Here is a 13,303-nt window from a genome sequence, read left to right as displayed (position 1 = left end):
TGGGCACATCCCACACATTGTGTTGTTAGCGTTGTTGTCATGGTTACAGTTCAAAATGTCTGGAGTCAAATTAAGGTGAAGTTCTGCGCAGAGAAGTCAGTCTAGACACCAGATTTTTAGCAGATTTTAGATTTTTATTTTTTAGCTAGTGTCCTCAGATCAAAGAAAGCGGTCATCACTGGGCCCTAGATGGCGCTGGGCTGACTGCCGCCTGAGGATCTGTGAGATGGGTGCTTTGGCATTTCTGCAGTAAGCCTGTCACTCTTAATAATGTGTGTGTGCGTGTGTGCTAGTTAATATTTGGATATGTTAATTCAGGAAGGCTAGGGACCTGGGGATATGCTAATCAAGAGCTACACCCTAAAAAACAGATACTTGCACACAGAATGTATCATGTTTTGCTTTCTGGGCACTGAATAAATAATTTGACGTTTTTGCCTAATGCATAATTTTTTTTTTTGTTTTTTTTGATTTTCCTTTTTTTATATTGAAGCAATATGTATTTCATTTGAGTTTTTTCCCTGAAATAATATCGAGTATTTGTCTATAATCATTCTCTTTAATGAATGATTCATTCATTTAAAAAAATGACTGACCAAACCGTTTCAGCAGTTAAGCACGTTCTAAAAAATTCCAATTTCCATGATAATGACAAGCTTAAATCCCTTTTGTAACACTGCGGTTTTTTGCTTCTCATGAAATGGATCAGTTTAGGCTTTTGGAGTAGTGAAATGACACACAAAAAAAATCATTCTGAATATACTAGTATGTACCAAATCATGGGACAGCAAGCTGCTTCCGGTGTTGTGGTCTGTCTGGCTGGATATTAGTGGTACTTCAGCATGCTCATCTTACACAATGTCTGCCTAAATGACCTGCCTTCTCACTGCTGAGAGAGGCTACAGGAGATGGACCTGTTTTCAGAATAAGGAACTGCCGCTTTTACCATGGCCAGAATCAGAATTCTTTATTGACATCGCACATTCATGCATACAATGGATAACACAAGACACGTGTAAATGGACAACAAGTAATCGGCAAACAAATACACAGCAAATAGTGTGAAATGTCTGACACAGACTTTGCCTATGTTCAGGGTCGGGAGCTGCAGAGATTGCATGGTGCTGCCCCCTGTTTCCCAGTCAGGACCAGGAAGCTTAATTTACCGCCACAGAGAGGGGGAAGTCTGCGGGAGAAAGGTGGAGACTAACGAAAGCGGAACGTGGTGTTTATAACGCTCTCTCCGAGGATGGAGACTCGGATCCGTGCAAACTTTCGTTTGTATTTGCGTGTAGGGTGCTGCGCGTGCGTCCAACACGCCCTCACGCTGATGTAAATCCAGTTAGTCTCGTGGAGTCCCGCCGTTAGCAGACGATCCGCTGGCTCGGATTACTGACAAGGCCGGTAGGCAGTTTGGTTTTTGGTCCAAATCCATGATTCACCATGATGTGTCCACCAGTATCTTTATGCCAGACGCCTGGCTGTTCATGGCTGTCAGTGAGTGAAGTCTCCCGTGATTCCGTGTAATGAAACACGTTATTACTCGCATCGCGGCTGCCGTGTGATTGACGTTTGGGACTCGCAGACGTTAAGCGTTGCCGTGGTAATGAGATCGATGTCATTAGGTCCCATCTTCCCCTGTCGGGACACCCGGCAGTCATACGCACCCCTCCGTCAGCAGCGTAACGGGATTCGGAGGGAGCTTGTCCCGTCTTGCTCTCCTACGCGGTCTGACATTGTGATTTTTCTGTCAGGGAAGGTGTGAGTCTGATGGTGGTGGGGGTGATATGGATCACCATTCAGCTTGATGTTTTCCAGATATCTGAGGGAGGAATCGGTGTCTTTGGCTGCTCAGTGACAGACTCGGTCGATCACTGTCCATCAGATCAGGTGCTGTGGGATTGGGCTGATTTGCTCTGAAGTGTGCAGTGACCCTAGAAAGGGCCGGTTAATATGCTTTAGCTGTGCATTTCTCTAGCTTAGATTAAAGTAACCAGTGAGGATTCATTTAAGGATTTTGTTACGCCTCTGTCTCTGATCCAGAGTGGGTTCTGTTCTGCTTGGAGCTTCAGACCAGCTTCACCACTGGAGTTCTGCCCCGGTGAGGGCCTGATGGTTTTCTGGAATCTTCCGAGATGTTGACCGCGGAGAGTGTCTGACGGCTCCGTACGGCTTGTCAATTAGACAGCCCCCCCACCCCCCAGCTCTGAGTCAGTTACCCCGCTGTCTAACAGTCTGGGAAATAGTAGGATATCTTTGACAATGGCTCCTCCCACCACTTTCCATCTTTTATATGCCAGAGAAATGCATCTTATCTGTTACTTATTTACCTGTTAGTTCTAGTTGAAGTATTGATGCCACTTCTCAGACTGCTGTGCTAGGTTATTACTGAGATATGATGATGGAAATCATTAATAAAACTCGCACTGAGGCTGAATTGTGTCACCACTTCATTAGGACACAAGGGGGCGCAACGGTTAAGGACATCTCATCGGTTTTGCTCTTCACCTTAACGCTGCACATCTTCATTGTCTCATTTTAATTTTCTCATGAGTGTAGTTTCTAAACGGCTGCTTCTATAAAGCATGCAGCTGGTGAAGTTGGAAAGGCAGGAAAGTTGTGAGTGTTTGGGGCAGTAATCCTTTATTGAAGTACAGATTAAACAGTTACTATTAATCACCCACCGGTTGTTCCTCCTGTAAACACTGCATTAAGGAGAGAACATTATTATTCTGTGGCAGGTACAGAGTGAGCCTATAAAGTTTTAGTTTGTATCTAAAAAATTTTTAGACACCGGTTTTTAGAATCATTCTCTGGCTCTTTAATCCACTTCATAAACTTCATGGCTGGTTATTTCAGAGCGATTTCTATAATTAACCGCACTTGTTTAATTTTAGTTAATGAGGACGAGAAACTCTTGAAATTAAAAATCTTGCGACTGAGTCATTCAGAGCAATTAATCAAGATTGATTCATTTAGTCTTTATTTCTTGCTTTCTGTTTTTAACTTTCCAGTTTTGATTACAAGATGTTTTATGAAGCTGAGTCTTTTTTCCATTGTTGTAAAGTTATGTTCCTTCCCGAGGAAGAATATAATAACTTTTCATATCATAAAAACTGAAACAAATGTTATTTTTCACAGTAAACCGCGAATGAGGTCATGGAAACCAACAGCAGCCTTCTGGCTCAGTCACTCTTTGTACTGTCAGTGTAGAACATCCAGAAGAGCCCGTTAGGTCATAACCTCCGGCAGGTAGCGGTGAGAACAGACTGACAGTAGGAGTGACGGGATGGTCGTTTGGCTTCATGGTCTGACAGCAAGGCGTGTGCACGTGGGCGGGCCTTAGGGACCCTGGCTCTAGCTGAAAGCCGATTGGCCCACACGGTACCCTCTCCGCTGTCTCTCAACGATTCAAAATATATCATTGGCTAATGATGAGGTTGGCCACTCTGTATGAATTTCGCCCCCTCCTTATGCCCCTCACCCTAGAAAAGGCGTCCCAGCTGACAGCCAAGTGGAGAAGGACACTGATCCCAGGGTGAATGTCCTTTTTCCAGAAATCCCGTCCTTGTGACTCAAAGCACCCCCAAGGTTATCCCCTAAAAATAAGAAGCTGTACCTCTCTGGCTTTAACAACTGACCGGTCCAAAAGAAAGAGTTCATATGTGTACATAAAACTCCCACCGTCTAACTTTGGGTTCTTGTAGCGTTTTTAGGTCGTTCCAATAACAGGTCATGGCTCGGACCCCGAGTCTGGGCTCTCATGTCTTGATAAACATCCCGAATGGGGGAATAACTCGGCTGTAATGTTTGGAGCTCTGACAGGAGCCTTGATCCTGCAGTCTGACTGTGAGGCAGAGCTCTCCATTACCTCTGAACGTCACTCAGACTTCCAGACGGTACCCTCCATGTGTAATCTGGTTGGGCCCAAAAGCCGTGGGACTAGCTTGTATTAAGCTGCTTAGTTAAAGCCTTCATTGACAGTGATCTAGCTTTAACTTGGTACAGCACACAGCTGGCGGTTCTGTTTGAGCAGCTGGGTACCTGGTTAGAGGGTCTCCTGGTGAAAACTGTTACATGTGACCAACCCACCTGCCGGTCATGTGATGCATGAGTATATCATGGTTTTGTGTCACGCGTGGCAGCTGCTGTCTCGTGGCAGAGACCCGTAATCAGTGCCGAAAAAGAGATGCTAATACAGAGGACAGGCTGGTCTTCCACACCCCCTCTGGGTACACGCTCTCCTCTCCGGTACACGCTCTCTGGTACACGCTCTCCTCTCCGGCCTTTTGATCTGCCCGTAAGGTCTGATGTAAGGCACAGGGTGACGGCCAGTCCTGTTCCCCGTGCTGCTCTGCGTCTGCTGTGGTGACCTATTTTCAGGCAACTTTCACATTTTTAATGGTCGCTGGGGAAGAAAAACCTCCTGTAATTGCATAAATGTATCCTTTACAGGTCAGAGCCCGCCTCGTGTGTGGGGGACTCTCTGAAACGCCTCTTTCTTTAACAGCAGCTCTGCTGTCGCTGGCTTGTCGTCAGGGTCTTCTGGAGGGCAGGACTGATTGCAGAAGGGTTTGGGTTGGATCAAGCTGAGGTGGGGGGTCTTATTTAAAATCCTCGTATCGGTTAATAGGGTGCTCTCTCCCCTCCTCTTCCCATGCTTCGGACATCTGTGGCTGCTGGTTCAGCTCAGTGTTCCCGCCCTCCCCCCCCCCCACGACTTTTAAACAAAGCTTTACACATTTCCTTCCCTGGTGTCGCTGCCCCCCTCCCCGTCTCCCTGTCTGACGCTGAGCTGTTCTAGTGATGGGTTCTGAATCCAGAGTTTGTAACCTTGGTCTGGCCCAGTTCCGCTTTGTCCACACCAGCCCTCCTCCCCCTGGGTCTATGTCCTCCACCTTGACCCCTCCCCAGGTTCGGAGCAGGTCGGGTAGGAGAGCCCAGCAAACCGCATGTGCTGGAACATTCTCTAAGACTATGGTAGAAGCAGCTCCTGACAGAACCCCCTTTGTGCTGGGGGGGGGGATTTTAAGAAAATAAAACACCAGCTTATGGCCAGCTCTCAGTGTAGGTAGCAGGTTTCTGTTAGTCTGAGCAGTGCCCCCCCCACCCCCCCGCCCCAGCAGCCGGGCTGGGCCGTGTGCAGGACCCTCCCCCACTGAGCTGTAAGTCAGAGCTCCGACCAGCACGGTGCTGAGGGGAGGGAAGCACAGTGGGAAATGTTTCACAGCTTCACAGCTTAGTGGTTTTGGGGGGGTGGAAACTCAATGCAGGGGGAGCCAAAGGACTGAGGAGCCTGTGGGGCAGAGACAGGACCCCCGGCCGGCATTCCTCTGCATAGACATTGCTGTGGGAGCACTGTGAGGGGCTTCAGCCCTGTGGCAGACATTGACGTGAGCCAGGAACCAGAAGGATGATGGGTAAGCGTGGATAGGGCCCCAGGGTCAGTTCATATGTGACCTTCTGTGACTGTGTATGACTGTGCGTGACTCTTCGTGACTGTACGACTGTGCGTGACTGTGTACGACTATGCGTGACTGTGTATGACTGTGTATGACTATGCGTGACTGTGTATGACTATGCGTGACTGTGTATGACTGTGCGTAACTGTGTACAACTGTGTATGACTGTGTGACTGTGTACGACTGTGCATGACTGTGTATGACTGTGCACGACTGTGCATGACTGCGTGACTGTGTATGACTGTGCGTGACTGTGTACGACTGCGTGACTGTGTATGACTGTGTATGACTGTGCGTGACTGTGTACGACTGTGCGTGACTGTGTACGACTGTGCGTGACTGTGTACAACTATGCGTGACTGTGTATGACTGTGTATGACTGTGTACGACTGTGCATGACTGTCTATGACTGTGCTTGACTGTGTATGACTGTGCGTGACTGTGTATGACTGTGCGTCCTCATACCCAAGAAGCCCCTGCTTTAACCCTCCTCACCTGCACTTACGGTACATCTTTGAGTTTAGGCTGAATGCTTGTCTCAGTATCACTTTTCGGTGAGACTATAGTTACACTTACATTATCATCCTGATAGCCCCGCCCCCTGGGAGCCAGCTGGACACTCCCACTCTCTTTTGGCATGGCTGGGCCTGTCCAGCGACAATGTCTGTGTGACCATATGCTGCCGAGATAAGACCGGGACTGCATTACTGTGAAAACGCCACCCGGTGGCCATCCTGTGCCAGTTCCAAGCAGGATTACCCTGTAACGCGGGAAACACAAGTGCAAAGACGTGTTTCCTGTCCACGAGGTGCCAGTTGTGTGAGTCTCGGGGTTTCAATGGAAAAACATGCAGACAGACTAATGCGGCCCCTTTCAGGTGGAATTTCATACCTGCATTAAGGGGTAGAATATAAATACCCCAGATTTCATGTGTCATCTTAATTTAATGTTTTATTTTGGAAGCCAAGGAATTTTAGCCGGATTAGAGGTCAAAATGGTGGGGGTGGGGGTCAGTAGGGAGGAACTGCAAGATTTAACAGTCTCAGAATTTACTAGACAGGATAATAAGACCCCCACGCTTAATTATCAGATTTTTCTGGGTAGCAGGACAGTGCGTGATGATAATCAGAGTGGGGGCTCTTCATGCAGCCAAGTGTATTATTTATCCAGTGAAATTAAATGTGGAGCATTATGGGTAAGTAACAACGTCAAACAGGCTGGCTTTATTGGTTATTCTTCTTTATATGGAAGTGATTAGACAGCAGAACTAGCAAACCAGCGGGAGGAGCTGTGTGTGAAGTTAGGTAAAGAGTCACCTCGGGGGAGAGACCCCCGAGGGCTCCTGTGTCTGTCCATCCGTCTGTCTTTCCGTCCATCTATCCGCCTGTCTGTCCATTCATGCATCCATCCACCTGTCTGCCCATCCGTCCATCCATCCATCCTTCTGTCTGTCCATTTGATTGTCCATCCATCCTTCTGTCTGTCCATTTGATTGTCCATCCATCCGTCCTTCTGTCTGTCCATTCGATTGTCCGTCCGTCCGTCCTTCTGTTTGTCCATTCCATCGTCCATCCATCCATCCATCCATCCATCCATCCATCTATCCATCCGTCCATCTGTCTTTCCATTCGATTCTGTCCATCCGTCCTTCTGTCTGTCCATTCGATTATCCATCCATCCATCCTTCTGTCTGTCCACTCGATTGTCCATCCATCTGTCCAAACTCCTCATCCAGTGTCTGGGTAGATGGGACACTGTTCTTTTTAATCTCAGAATCAGTCTGCTCCATCTGTACCTGATGTGAGCAGGACCCCCGCCAGCATGTGTTTGTCCCCCCACCCCCAGCTGCACTCATTCTTTCTCCAAAATAATTGGCAGTCCTTTTGAGGGAAATGGGCCTGAATTACCCAGTAAGCATTTTACTCTCAAAAAAAACGAAGAATGTGACGTGACTGCTGGGTGCTGGGGGGGTGGGGGGGGGGTTGGATGAGGGGGGATGCTGGCTTGCTGAGAGCAGACAGCCTGAATTAGGGCACATTCTAAACAGGATTCAAAATGGAGGAAGAAAAAAACCGATAAACACTACGCCACCTGGTATCCGGTGCCCAATCTCTCAATTCTGAAATTATGTTGTCGTCGCCCACCACACCCCCCCCATCCACAGGGGGAATGAGTGGTATTTTTCCTGGCCCCCCATACCTGCAGCTGCCCTCCCTGCCATGCACATGGTACGCTCCATTTCCCGAGGAGCAGCCCTGCTAAGACGTCATGATGCTCTGCTCCAGACCCAAATGTCCCCGGTGACGTCAGGGAATAAGGTTCACGGTACGCGTGCTGTTTTAGCCCTGGGATTCTGTAGGATGGAACGCTCCTCGGGAGGGAACAAACAGTCAGAACTCCCTCAGAATCTGCGGGGTGATGAACCCCTTCTTCTCCTTGGTTTATTCCGCTGGTGCAGAAACATTCCGTTCCCCCAGCTAACAGACAGGAGCTAATTATCACCCCAGATCAAACGGGAACAAAGGAGCCGATATGGTTTTGTGTGGGATTTTGTCGGTGAAAGAGATGGACGAGGCCTCCAGACTTTGTTTGTGGGGTGTTATTTAAAGCAAGCCCAGAATCCATTCCTCCATGCCGTCCTGCTCCATGCCGTCCTGCTTTGCCTCCATGCCGATGTCCACTTTAGGGCTTCAGCAGTTTTCCTGCTCATTTTCATCCGTATGTTTACATGTCGGTCCTGATCCCCCCCCCCCCCCAAAAAAATGTAGTGGAGACATATTACTGAGTTAATCTGCATCATCCTGGGTTTTAACTAAAGGTCCCCACCCTTATTCGCTATAGCTACGGGTTAATCTGGTTAACCGTCTTCTACACCTTCACTTAACTCCATGTCCTAATTCCTCGGTAACGTGTTTGAGTGCCCGATCACCAGGTGTTCAATTGCGTAATAATTTTATTAAAGCAATTAAGAGGTGAGGAAAGGGAAAACCACCATGGATCATAACCGTGCTCCATTTCCAGGTTTATGTCCAGAATTCGGTATTTCAGCTACGTCTACTGCACGCTTTAGCGCCCCCTGTGGGTGGGAGGTGTGCACCGCCTGTGCGCTTTCGCAGGCTCGGGTGCCTGACCTCCGCCCTGTCACATGCCATAAAAGAGCGTGCAGTGGTGTAACACCGCCTACTGCACGCTTTAGCGCCTCCTGTGGGTGGGAGGTGTGCGCCGTAACACTCCTGTATTTATTTAATTATTTTTAATTTTTATGGTCTGTCATGCCCACAAATAAGGAACTAATGAAAGGCGATGATGTTTTTACGACCCAAGGCGGAGGAAACGCAGGCCGTGTGGCTTTCGCAATGCTTGCGGAATGTCATTTCAAGGCGGTCCAGACCCGAGCAGTGACGAGCCTGAATGCAATTAGGGGGGGCTCCGGGACACGGGCCGCCTTCTCATTCTTGCAGAAATAAAAACAAATAAAAAATGGTTTGTTTTGCTTTCCCTGACATACCGCTCCACTTTATCCATTATCGTTTTTCTTGACGTAAGGACCGGGTTCTTGGTTGAGTTACTGGCATCCTGGGGAACTTCTGGTCTTCTCAGGCTAGTTTGGGGCCAGACTGGGCAGGAGCTTTGCAAGACGCCTTCGGTGACTGTATGTCATCATCGGTCCTAAGCTCCCTCGCCAGATGAGCATGGCAGGCACGCACTCGGACACCCGTCAACTCTTCTCTCTCTGGCTTCCCGCTGATTCATCCTTTTAATGTGATTAATCCTTGACTCCATTCCAGCAAAAGTCAGAAAACAGATGAAAATTGATAACAAATAAAATGTTCTGGCACCCTCTTGGTTTTTTGACAGGAAGCAGATGATGGGGACCCGCAGGTCGCCTTTAGCTGGCTCTAGCGACTCTGACTGTGGAAGGGATTCCTGAAGGCCTCCGGGAGGATTCTCTAAAGCCGTGTGGTGCCAAGAAATGGGTGGCTGACCACACGCACACACACACATGCACACACACACATGAACATGCATACATGGACAGACACATGCAACGAGTCGCACACACGAAAATGCACGCACATGCAGACATACACGCACACGCAGACACACACGCACACACACGAAAATGCACGCACTCGCAGACACACACGCACACACAGAGACATGCAGAGACACATATGATTTAACCTTTCCTGAGTTACTATGCAGGGTGGAACTTTGAGAAGCATGATAGCTCTCGGGATTATTAAAGCGTCTGTCTGTCTGTCCGTCGCCAGTCAATCCAGATTTGGAGGGGAAATCCCAGAGTGCCCTGTTTCCAATGGCGTGTGCTTCCCAGGCAAGTTATTGTCTTTTTCTGTCCTCATTATGTGACATATGCCCATATCAATACACAGACACACACAAATCAACAAATCTATGTAGAATCAGCATTACAGTTACTGTAGTTCAGGCTGGAGAATTTTACACTTCACCGAGAGTAACACTGGGTTTCAGGGGCAGTGTGTGGCCCTGGGCTCCAGGGACTGTGCCTATGGTTGAAACCCCGGGTCAGCAGAGTGATGTCACCATTGGGCCCCTGAGGGAGGCCCTTACTCCCCCGCCCCCCCAACTGCTCCAGGGACTGTCTGACCTTGCTCTCTCAGAAGTGTATGTTGCTTTTGATAGGAAAGTTTGATGTGATGCTTGCAAATCTGAAAGTAAATAGCTTATACAACCTTACAGGAGACCTTTAAGGGCCTCCTAGTCTAGAGTGATATGAAAATAAGGGACGGCTTTATTGGCACGGGCTTGAGTGACACTGCTTCAGTGTGAGCAGGAGCCTGGCTGCTTGCAATCATATAGAAGTGTGTTAATAGTCAACAAGGTTTACTTTCCTCTGCGTGATTTGTTATGGTGGCTTTGGGGATTGTAAAATGAATGTTCTCATAAAACAGAGAGCTGTAATTGCACAAGACTTTAAAAGATAAATGCAGCCGTTTTCTGACTTTTTCCACATAATGGTAAATAAGGAGGGTGTCACATGTGAGAAGGCTGCTGCTGTTGGCTCACAGCAGAAGAGGCGGAGCCAGCAGGATGATTGACGATCATATTACACCACTGAGAGGCCGAGGTGATGGACTGCGTGCCAGTCGAAAGGCTTGGGTCCGGTTACATTGTGAAAGAAACAGGTGATCGTCACCGTGTGGTCAAATGGAACCACACTCTGGCCAAGCCCTTACTCAGCCAATTGGATCGTCCCTCAAGAGGTCAAAGGTCAAGATGAATCCATCAGCTGGAAGCACAGACGATGGGATGGAAATGATTTTCACATGTTCAAAGTTCACTCGTCTCCTTACTCAAGCTGCACAGCCTGACAGCTCCCGGAATGCTGGATTTGGGAATGCGTCTTCGGGGGAGTGACCTGTGACATTTGTATTGTTTGCAGATTAGCCGATGCTCTCGGCCAGCGCCGGAGCCGTGGATGAGCGTTTGCAGCCCCCGCCGTTCAGCACCATGCCATAAACACCTCAAAGTGGAGAAGCTCTTTGTGTCAGACTCCTCAGGCCTGTAATCCCCATTCTGAATCTGCACCTTACCGTTCTTCCACACACCCATAATTACCCCGAAGATGCCCCAGGGGACGTTCCGATTTTGCCGAGTTCGACATGTCCCTGGGTCAACGAGGGAGGCGCCTGCGTTTCACTTCTTTAACCAATCACAGTCTTCATCGTATGATGTCATCACATTGATTAAAACCAGTGTTTTCTGTTAAGCGACAAAGTGCACAGATGTCTAAAGTACCTGTTGTATTGTGTAGGCCTTCTGTTAAAGGTCATGTCACAGATACATAGGAATAAGCTTACCTGCAAAGGCTGTGGGGAGCAATGTAAGGGCGCGTCTTTATTTATAAGGTGATAATCATAACAATAGTGAGGCTTGAACTGGCAACCTTCTGATCACAAGTGCAAAGGCTGTGGGGAGCAATGTAATGGCACGTCTTTATTTATAAGGTGATAATCATAACAATAGTGAGGCTTGAACTGGCAACCTTCTGATCACAAGTACAAAGGCTGTGGGGAGCAATGTAAGGGCGCGTCTTTATTTATAAGGTGATAATCATAACAATAGTGAGGCTTGAACTGGCAACCTTCTGATCACAAGTGCAAAGGCTGTGGGGAGCAATGTAAGGGCGCGTCTTTATAAGGTGATAATCATAACAATAGTGAGGCTTGAACTGGCAACCTTCTGATCACAAGTGCAAAGGCTTTGGGGAGCAATGTAAGGGCGCGTCTTTATAAGGTGATAATCATAACAATAGTGAGGCTTGAACTGGCAACCTTCTGATCACAAGTGCAAAGGCTGTGGGGAGCAATGTAAGGGCGCGTCTTTATTTATAAGGTGATAATCATAACAATAGTGAGGCTTGAACTGGCAACCTTCTGATCACAAGTTCAAAGGCTGTGGGGAGCAATGTAAGGGCGCGTCTTTATTTATAAGGTGATAATCATAACAATCGCGAGGCTTGAACTGGCAACCCTCTGATCACCAGTGCAAAGGCTTGGCCTGCCGAGCCACAGACCCCCCCGGAGCCAGGTGACTGGATGGCTGGAAGCCTTGAGTTTCATAATGAGAAGATAATGGACAAATGTGGTGATGTCATAGAATGAAAACTCTGATTCGCTAAAAAAATGGAGCACAAACCAATCCCTTGCTGTCCCAGGGACACTTCGAACTCAGCGAAACCAGGATGTGCATCCACCAGGGTCTGCTTTGGCTGATCAAGCAGCATTCACCTTGAATCCAGGACACGTTTACTAGCACCCAGATACCAACAAACCTAATTATTCCTGTCTGCAAGCTTTGTTTTATTCTCTGTTTATTACTGATCCGTTGCTACGGCTTATTTAACAGCATCTCCTCATGATGTTACTGTAATGTCAACATTGTTTATTATTCCATTTGAACGCACAGACACTCTGCTAGTCCGGTTTCTGTATTCCGTGCATCATGATATTAACCAGGTTCGTGATTAACAGGTGAGATGCTGACGAGCGTGACAAAACGGCCAGTGGTCAAAGATTTGACAAAACATCACATAGATGGCAGGACTGACAAGGTGACTGTAGGGGGCGACGTTGTTTACCTAGGCTGTGATCACATCTCATAGGTGCTATTTTGGAAGGTTCTCCAAGATTCATCCACGATGCTAAAACCCAACCCCGTCTGTCTTCTAATCTCAGATTGACATGGATGATTAGGGATGGTTTCGCCAAATCTGGCAGTGGGACCAAAGTACCGAATGGCAGCCTATTAATGAGGTGGGACGAGGTCTTGACCACCTTAATTAAATTGTCGTTGTATCACTGTCCCGCATTGCTTGCTTGCTCATTTTAAAGCAGGACTTTTGCCTAATTTAAGTTTCCCCATGGCTGTAGAGGGACCTGAACTTCGTTTCTGGTCACTTGGCCAGTGTGCAAATGTATTTCCTTCATTCTTACACCTGATCTGCCCCAACTCATATTTCCATAAATTCCAAGTAAATTTCATTTCCAAGGTCTATGGTCAAAGACTCCATACAATAATTTCTTATTAAGGGTAAGTCATCAAGGCCTTGAAGTAATCAAAATATGTGGTGTTTGGTCAAATTACATTTTTATTTGGTCAGAAAATGGCAAAAATATCCATCCATCCATCCATCCATCCATCCATCCATCATCTCCCGCTTAATACGGAGTCGGGTCGCGGGGGCAGCAGCCTCAGCAGGGAGACCCAGACTTCCCTCTCCCCGGCCACTTCGTCTAGCTCCTCTGGGGGAACCCCGAGGCGTTCCCAGGCCAGCCGAGAGACATAGTCTCTCCAGC

The sequence above is a fragment of the Brienomyrus brachyistius genome, chromosome 3 (assembly GCF_023856365.1).
Source record: "Brienomyrus brachyistius isolate T26 chromosome 3, BBRACH_0.4, whole genome shotgun sequence".
NCBI classification, from domain to species: Eukaryota; Metazoa; Chordata; class Actinopteri; order Osteoglossiformes; family Mormyridae; genus Brienomyrus; species Brienomyrus brachyistius.
This window is presented reverse-complemented; position numbering follows the sequence as displayed.